Genomic DNA, 10047 nt, shown 5'->3' on the forward strand with positions numbered 1-10047 from the left:
TCTAAGAAAACATGATATTTTGATTACAAATACTACAACATGTGAATCACAACAATTATCCAAGGATTTAGAAATCCTAGGTCTAAACAAGATATGGAGAATCAAGAATCTGACTGAATTCTAGGGACCTAGTGGATGAAAGGAACCCACTAGTGAAATCTCACATACCTGGTGACAATATCTACAGAGAAATCCTTTGATTTCGAGGCTGGAAGTGAAGAAAACTTTTTGCCTATTCTTGAGGGGCTAGTCGACTTTCCCCTTCTTTTTGCTCTAAATTCAATGAATTTTGATGAATAATCGTTTAGGTTAGGTTCTGACTAAGTTATCAGACTTAAACTGAGTAAAATGACATAGTTTATGTATTAAACGACGTAGTTTAAATGCCCAATACATAGGGGAAAGACCAAAACGACCCTAACTTAAAAGCTGACGAGGCCCTTCCACGGAGCCACTGACGGACTGTCAAAGGGACCACGGCTCGTCAAGTAGGTCATAAGTCGTGGTGCATGGGCCAGTGTCTACTGGTTCTGGCACTCCCATCTACGGTCCACTTCATGGATCGTGTGAAGGACCACAGACCATGAACGCCACCGTGGTTCTTCACTTGGGTATTGGGGTCTACTGGTTCGGGTTGATGAGCCTCACCCAGCCCTTCATCAAGAGCACGGCTCATGGTGGGCTCCGTGGTGTGACGCCTGAGCACTGGTGGCTCTATCTCACCTCCACGAGCCTTCCCACGGCTCGTGTAAGGATCCACAGCCTATGAAGGGTAACGTGGTCCACCACTTCTGGGAGGGTGTGAACCGCAAGCAGGTCAATGGACCGCGGTTCCTTTCACGGTCCGTGAACCCTGTGGTGGTTCACCAATTTCTTCTATTTTCTGCGGCAAAAGTCCAAGTCTGAATTTTGAGGTGTTACATTTGAGATATATCATCATTAGCCACAATAAGTACACTTAGTTTTTTCACCTCAATCAACCTTCTCTTACCCTTTGAAGATGAAGCACTTGAAGACATTTTTCAGCCAAAAAAAATAATTTATTTATTTATACTTTATAANACAGAAGGCAAGACACAGAAATGACCATGAGGGTCATTACAGAAGGCCACCGTGGTTCTTCACTTGGGTGCTAGGGTCTACTGGTTCGGGTTGATGAGCCTTACCCAGCCCTTCATCAAGACCACGGCTCGTGGTGGGCTCTGTGGTGTGACACCTGAGCACTGGTGGCTCTGTCTCACCTCCACGAGCCTTCCCACGACTCGTGTGGGGATCCACAGCCTATGAAGTGTAACGTGGTCCACCACTTCTGGGAGGGTATGAACCGCAAGTAGGTCGATGGACCGCGGTTCCTTTCACGGTACGTGAACCCTATGGTGGTTCACCAATTTCTTCTGTTTTCTGCGGCAAAAGTCCAAGTCTGAATTTTGAGGTGTTACATTTGAGATATATCATCATTAGCCACAATAAGTACACTTAGTTTTTTCACCTCAACCAACCTTCTCTTACCCTTTGAAGATGAAGCACTTGAAGACATTTTTCAGCCAAAAAAATTAATTTATTTATTTATACTTTATAATTGCAATAAGAAAAACATAATCATTTAACATAGTTCTAATTATATATGTAATATTGAATGGGAGAGTTGAGTAAGTATACTTGAAAAATACATGAAAGCACATTATACTATAAAAATGTTTTGATGCTCATTTAAATAGGAGTCTCATGGTAAATTTTCATATATAAAATTTTCCAAAAATTGCTATTGGAAATTAATAATAAGTATCAAATTGAATTAAATGAAATATGCTCAAATTTGTTGTGGAAAGTTTGAAAGAGTAATTGTAACAATTTGATGTTATTGCATTAAAGTGTTTTTTTCCTCTTTCTAAAGAGGAATTGTTGAAAGAAAGTATTAAAATATCTTGAATATATTTGACTTTTGACATTTTAAATTATTGTAGACCTTATTTTATTGTAAATTAGTTTTTTGGCACGTGCGTCGTGCGTGTATATCGAGTCATGTCGAAAAGTTTTAAGACTTTTTTTGGTAATTTTGGTTTTAAGTAAAAATTCCATATTAAAACTATAGTCAATCAGTTAAAAGTAAGTATAAATCTAGTACAGAAATCTCAAATCAGAGCTCGTAAAATGGAATCGGTTTTAGTAAAGAACATTTTAGTTCTCTAGGTTAGTCGAATCTCAAAATTGAGACTAAATGCTGATTAAGAATAATAATAGTTTAATCCTTCAAAATGAAATTTCTGACACAAATTCAAGTTGGTCAAACCTCAAGACTAACATTAGCCTCTCATTAATAAAATTTCCCAAAATTTGCTATTGGAAAATTAATAATAGCAAGTCGAATTAAATGAAATATGTTCAAATTTGTTGTTGGAAAGTTGAAATGACAAACTAGAGAAATTTGATGTTATTATATTTAAGAGTTCTTTTTCCTCTTTCTTAAGGGGCATTGTTGAAGCAACATATTTAAATTTCTTGAATATATTAAGTTTTGACATTTCTAACAATTGTAAGACCTTATTTTACGATAAATTATTTTTTCACACGCGTGTTGCACGTGTATATCAAGCCAAGTTTGAAATATATTCAAGCCTTTTTAAATTTTGATTTTAACCCTCCCCCTCCCTCCCCATGGACGTATTAAAAATAAGTCGATGTCGACAACCTGACTAAAGAAACTATTAAACTCTTTTTTACAAAAAAACAAAAAGTTTGAGGCTTAGAGCGTCTTTTATTTCAAAATCAAATCGCTAAATCGACTGGCCTAAAAAAAACTAAACCTGTTAAAAGAAATAAAATGAAGCAAAACTAAAAGAAAGGCTAAAAAATAAAATGAAATATCTAGAAATGTGAATAACAAAACTTTTCTAAAAGAAGGAAGAAGAAGAGACGTTGGCGGCAGCAACGATGACACCATCTTCAGCTAATTTGATACCTGTGCAAAGTTATTCTACCTTGCATAAATAAAGAATTTCACATCAAACAAGTCTTTAAGCTCTATAAGGTGAAACTATTCCAAATTCATCTTCCAAGTAAAATATTTATATCCTTACTAAACCTTCAATTTCACTCTCTTGAAATATATAGAATTAGTCTTTTATTAATTAAGGTGATTTAATTCTTTATATTATTGACACAATATCACTTTATTCTTTATTTTGGTAATTTAAACTAAACAAATAATCACAAAGAGTCCTCTCATTTCATGAATTTATATCATACCCTATTGAAATATTAAAACTACTTATCAACATGTTAAAAGTAAGTATTTTAATACTCTAATTCGAGTCTAGAAAATGAAGTCATCGTTAGTTAAAAAACTATTTAAGTCTGTAGATTAGCCGGATCTCAAAATGGAAATTAAACACTGAATGAAAAATAAGAAAACAAAAACTTTATCCTTCAAAATAAAAAATTTGGCGAATTCAAATTAATCACAACTCAAAATATGTATCAGGTTCCGAATGAAAAATTAACCAAAAGAGAAGTATTCTAGTTCATTATAATAGGAATATATAGCATCACAATCATATGTCTACTAGTACATCTTTAAAACTCACCAAATTTGAAAAATAATACTTGTATAGGTCAAGTACCTCACTAAAGAACTATATTATATAACTTATCTTATAATAAGTTGATTTATTTCTTCTATAATATCAAACTTTGTTGGAAATTTTCTCAACAAAACTCTGAAGTATCTCCTTTGTTAATAGCTTCTCATAGCATTCATCAAGCCCAACTTTCATAAATTCTTTGTGATATTCTTCATTGTCATATGGAGTTATTATTCCCACAATCATCGTAGTAATCCCCATCAATCGAAGCTTTTTTTTCCTAGTAATAAAACAAAACGTTCAATAAAATAAAAACACATTCCACACATAGATAAACATTATGTTGTTTGGATTTTTCAGAAAATATGCATGTGTGTTACACGTGTATATCGAGTCATGTCATATCATTAAAACAACCATTCGAGTAAAAAATTACCCATAAAATTAAGATTAAATTGTGTAACATCCCGCTATTTGAAAGAACTAGGAAGAGTTAAAAATCTGGAAATAGTCATTTTTCGGAAAGTACATAAAAATCTGGAAAATTGTGAAGTATGTTAAGTTGAGATTTTGGTCAACTCCAAACGATCATAACTCCTAGCTCAGGATGAGTTAGGTGAGCTTCCAGATATATTAGGAAAGATCTCGGAATAATCTTTCCAATGCCGCCAAGTTTGCAAGATTCCGAGTTGGTAGAAGTGAGATATGTCCATTAGAAATTGGGCTATTCGAATAGAGAAATTCCAATCCAGATTTTGGAAGGGTAGTTTGGTCTTTTCCATACCCAACTTAATTAATTTGTTTTTGGTAATATTTTAAGGTTTAAACTGATAGGATTCAGTTTACGCTTTTGAAAAATAGAGTTAGGGTTTTTGGAGAAAGAACATAAGAGGAGAAGAAAGGAGAAAACAACCAAGATCATCGTTCGTAAGGATTTCACTTGTGGATTTCGTCAAGGGTGATCCCTACGAGGTATGTGAGATCGCATTGCATTGGGTTAGTTCACCCACATGCCAATCATGATTCAATTCAGCAAAATTACATTGATTTGAAAGTATATCCTTTGAGTTCTTGATGAAATTCGTTTGAATTCTTGTGGGTTGTGTTGTTGAAGTTTCCTTGAGATTTGATTCATGTTTTCGGGTGTAATTTTGAGTAGAATTTGATGTATTTTGAGGGTGTAGTCGATTCTAAACATTTGGGGAAAGAACCATTGGTGTTTGGAGGGTTTAGAGTTGAAAAATGACCAAGGAAGTTCGTCGAAAATCTAGGAATGGGAGTGGGGCGCCGCGCCTCTTAGCATACCCAAAATTTTTCTCTCAAGTCCAGACCCTGGGAAGCCGCGCCTACCAGCGCACCCCAACTTCAGTTCTGAAGTTTTGGGTCTGGCGCCCCGCGCCTCTCAGAGCGCCAGGGATGCCAGTTCTTCCCATTTCTTTCCCAACTTTCCGTACTAGTTCTTTAGCAATGTACCTATGTTTTCTAGTTGATTCCAACACTCTTAGGTAAATCTAAACATCATGAAATCATCCATAAATATGATATCATGAACCTTGAATCCATAATTCAATTCAAGAAAAGTTAAGAGTCAAGTCTAGAAGTTAAGAAGCAAGTCAAGAGAAGTTTATAAAAGTTTTCAAAAGTCTTTTACAAACATTTTAACTTTGTTTTAAGACTTAAGTTTTGAGTTAAGAAAATAGTAAAGAGTTGAGTTCATTTCTCAAAAAGCTATAAGGGAACTAAGTATTCCCAAGAGTTTAAAATGTTTTCACATTTAAACAAGAAAGGGAAACACTAATTTCCAAGAGAGCCTATAAGCTAAAGTTTTGAGTAATTATCTCAAACCAAAGAAAGAAGTTTTGTTATAAAACATATGATCTAAGTATATTTTGGGAGTAGTATTGAGCACCGATAGGGGGATGTGAGTACATATTAACTCAAGTCTCCATAAACTATGTAACCATCATGGTAGTAAAGGATCATAGTTTTTAGATGACTCCTTAAGTTGCTTTTTAGCATAGACTAGTGGATTCACTTAGTTAAGGCGTTCTATATGACGACAAAGTATAGGACAGTTCTGGCAGCGTGGGCAAGATTTGTATCACCACTTAGGCTTATAATGGTGGTTGTCGGTAAGAAAATCTCCCACATAAACTATTTGACTTTATTATATGAGTAAAGTTGAGTTTGTTATTGCATGTTCTTTAATGAACTAAGTTGTTTTCTACTGTTTTAAAGGCTTTCTATATATTGCATGTGTTTTATTGCTTTATATTGAGTTAAGTTGTTCATTAGTTGAGTAATGCCAAGGTAAGTGTTTCTTTCAGTTCCTTTCAAGCTTACTTCATGTTTTAGTATTCCCCTCGCATACTCGTACATTCAATGTACTGATGCCATTTGGCCTGCATCTTTTAACAATGCAGACACAGGTAACCAGGATCAACATCCAATGCATCATTGATTCTAGTTGAGCTCCAGAGTTTGTTGGTGAGCCACATTTCTTCCGGAGGATCTCTTCTTATTGCTTTTCAGTATTTAGTTCATTAGGATGTCGTGGGTTCTGTCCCGACGTCCATCTCAGTTATAAGAGGCTTCATAGATAGACAATCAGTTAATTCATTTGACTTTACTTTGTTATTGGCTTATGTTCAGATTTGAGTTGCCACTTTGGCTACGTAAAATGTTTATTTCTAAAACATTATGAGTTTACTTTGAGACAGTTGAGTTGTCTTGCATTTGAGTTCTTTTCGTAATGTTTAAAGTCTTCCGCTGAGTCAGTAAGCTAAGCGAAGGGTTCGTTTGGGGCCAGTAATGGTTCTCGAGTGCCAGTCCCACCCAGGGTGTAGGTTCGGGGCATGACAAACTTGATATCAGAGCACAAAGTTCAAGAGTCCTAGGGAGTCTATGAACCCTTGTCTGTAAATTCCTAGTTATCGGTGTGAATTGCGCCACATCTATAATTAGGAAGCTACAACACTTAGGAAAATTTCTCACTTCTTTCACACTCATTTCGTGCATTAGAGTTTGATCTCTAAAAAAAATCTTCTAATTCGTGCTTGCACGTGTTTTCAGATAATCATGTCTCCACGAAGAGTTGTCAGAGGTCATCCTGCTAGACGTAATATTGAGGAGCAAGAGGTACCCAATGTACCTGAAGTGCAACCCCATGGGGAAGTTACTAATGTTGAGTTCATAGAATCAATAAGGATGTTAAGCCAAGTTGTGACTAACCAGGTTGGGCAACAAAGAGGAGCTCGACAAGAAAAGGCTGACACTTCGAGGATTCGTGAGTTCTTGAGGATGAATCCTTCAAGTTTCACTGGTTCAAGCACTTCTGTGGATCCAGAGAATTTTATTGAGGAGCTGTAAAAGGTACTTGATGTCATGCACGTTGATGATACTGAGAGGGTGGAACTAGTTTTATATCAAATGAAGGGTGTCGCTAGGATTTGGTTCGATCAATGGAAGAAGAATCGAGTTGAGGATACACCACTTGTGAGTTGGGCTGTTTTGAGAGTGCTTTCATGGGGCGGCGTTTCTTTCCCCGTGAGGTAAGAGAAGAAAAGAGATTATTGCCGACATGAGGAGCAGGATGAGTTTATTCGTTGTTGGGTTGCCTCGTTTGTCAGATAAGGAAAGTATGGCAGCCATGCTAATAGGTTACATGGGAATAGCAAGGCTGATGATCCATATGCAATAAGTTGAGAAGGACAAGCTGAGGGATAGGGAGGAATTCAAAAATAAGAAGGCTAAGACATCAGGGAATGAGTTCGGGCAGCAAAAGAGTAATGCGAACCAATCTTCATTCCAACAAAAGCAAAAGGGACCTGCTCCATCATCTGCTAGTACACCTGCACCTAGAAACAAAGGCGAGTATAATGGTCAAAATTCGTTGAACTTCAGAGCTAGACCTGAACAGTCTCAGAGTAGTGTGGCACAAGCAGGTAACTGGGCTCTTGCATGTGCTAAGTGTGGTAGAACCCACCCAGGTAAGTGTCATGATGGCCAGTCTGGTTGTTTTAAGTGTGGACAAGAGGGTCACTTTATGAAATAATGCTCTAATAACCGGCAAGGTAATGGGAATCAGGGCAATAGAGCCCAATCTTCGTTAGTTGAGTGACTAGACAAGGCTGCACCTAGAGGAGCTACTTTCGGTACTAGCGGAGGAACAAACCACCTATAAGCTATCACTAGTCGCCAAGAGCAAGAGGATTCACCAGATGTTGTCACTGGTATGATCCAAGTGTTTAACTTTAATGTTCAGCTTTGCTAGATCCAGGAGCGAGTTTATTCTTTGTAACTTTGTATGTTGCGATGAATTTTAATGTTCTTTTTGAGCAACTTTGTGAACCCTTTTGTGTTTCTACACTTATTGGGGAATTTATTATAGTTGAGCGAGTATATCGTGATTGTGTCATTTCCATCAATCACATGGACACCATGGCTGATTTAATTGAATTAGACATGGTAGACTTCGACGTCATTCTAGGTATGGATTTGCTTCATGCCTGTTATGCCTATTGTAAAACTCGAGTTGTTAAGTTCCAAAATCCAAATGAGTTAGTCTTAGAGTGGAAAAGTAGTTCAGCAGCGCCTAAGGGTCGTTTTATTTCGTACTTTAAGGCAAGAAAGTTAGTTTCTAAGGGTTGTGTCTATCACTTAGTTTGAGTTAATGACTCTAGTGTTGAGATACCTCTCATTCAGTCAGTTCTTATAGTAAAAGAGTTTCCATAAGTTGTTCCAGATGATCTACACGGAGTCCCTCGTGAGAGAGAAATAGACTTCAGCATAGACATTATTCCCGATAGTCGTCATATCTCTATTCCGCCATATAGAATGGCACCAACAAAGTTGAAAGATCTTAAAGAACAATTGAAAGATCTCAGTGATAAGGGTTTCATTCGACCAAGTGTCTCACCTTGGGACGCTCCAGTCTTATTTGTGAGAAAGAAGAGGGTTCCCTTAGAATGTGTATAGATTATCGTCAGTTGAACAAGGTTACCATCAAGAACAAGTATCCTCTTCCAAGAATTGATGATCTTTTCGATCAGCTTCAGGGTGCTTCTTGTTTTTCTAAGATTGACCTCAGATCTGGCTACCATCAGTTGAAAGTAAGGGAGTGTGATATTCCCAAGACAGCATTCAGGACCCGTTATGGTCATTATGAGTTTTTGGTCATGTCTTTCGGTTAAATTAATGCGTCTGCAGCGTTCATGGACCTTATGAATAGAGTATTCAAACCTTATTTAGATATGTTTGTTATCGTCTTCATTGATGACATACTAATCTATTTGAGGAATGAAGAAGAGCATGCTAGTCATCTCAGAATAGTTCTCCAAACTATGAAGGATAGAGTGTTGTATGTCAAGTTCTCTAAGTGTGAGTTGTGGCTTGAGTCTGTGGCATTCTTAGGCCACATTGTGTCTGGAAAGGGAATTAAAGTTGATAATCAGAAAATAGAGGCAATGCAGAATTGGCCTAGACCCACATCTCCAACTGACATTAGGCATTTCTTGGGTTTGGCTGGCTATTATAGAAGGTTCGTAGAGGGCTTCTCTTCTATTTAATCCCCCTTGACCAAGTTAACTCAGAAGACAGTGAAATTTCAATGGTCTGAAGCTTGTGAGAAAAGCTTTTAGGAATTGAAAAAGAGGTTGACTACTGCCCCAGTTTTGACCTTACCTAAAGGTACTCAAGGTTTTGTAGTGTATTTTGATGCGTCTAGAGTTGGCTTGGGTTGGGTATTAATGTAGAATGGCAAAGTTATAGCTAATGCCTCCAGACAATTGAAAGTTCATGAGAAGAACTACCCAACCCATGATCTAAAATTGGCTGCCATAGTGATGAGTCCACAAATTGGACTCGTTTAGGGTTTTATGTTGATAGAAATAGTGTCCTCAATTGCTTATTTTATCTCAATATCTAATGAAAACTCTTAAATTTCAGGTATTTGAAGTTTGAGTGCAAGCATGGACACTTAAAAGCAAAAAGGAGCAAAAAGGCCGAAAAGAACGAAGAAACTGAAGCCTGAGCTCCGCCACGCGCACTTGGCGAGTCACCAAAGGGACAAATTTCTCCCTTTGTTCCAGTACGCGAAGTCCTGAAGGAAGAGGATCAAAAAGGCAATGAAAGGAGCAGTCGGCGCTTCGCCGAACAATTTCACGAAGAAATGTTATACCGCCCAATAGGCCACAAGATGAAGATGTTGAAGGCAATCACGAAACGGCGATGAGACAGAAGAAGGGAGAGTCGTCGAGTCATTCGGAGACCTCGACTAACCTCGCCAAATGGTCCGCCGCAGCATTTAATCCGAAAGCTATAAATACTAACCTTAGTTCTTATTGTGAGAGGGTGGAACACTATTAGGATTTTTAATATAGAATATTAGTTTTACATATTTTTCTCTCAAGTTTGTAAGGGTTTTTTTTTTGGAAGACTTGAAGAAGAAAGGATTTCATCTTCCACA

The sequence above is a fragment of the Solanum stenotomum genome, chromosome 11, assembly GCF_019186545.1.
Source record: "Solanum stenotomum isolate F172 chromosome 11, ASM1918654v1, whole genome shotgun sequence".
NCBI classification, from domain to species: domain Eukaryota; kingdom Viridiplantae; phylum Streptophyta; class Magnoliopsida; order Solanales; family Solanaceae; genus Solanum; species Solanum stenotomum.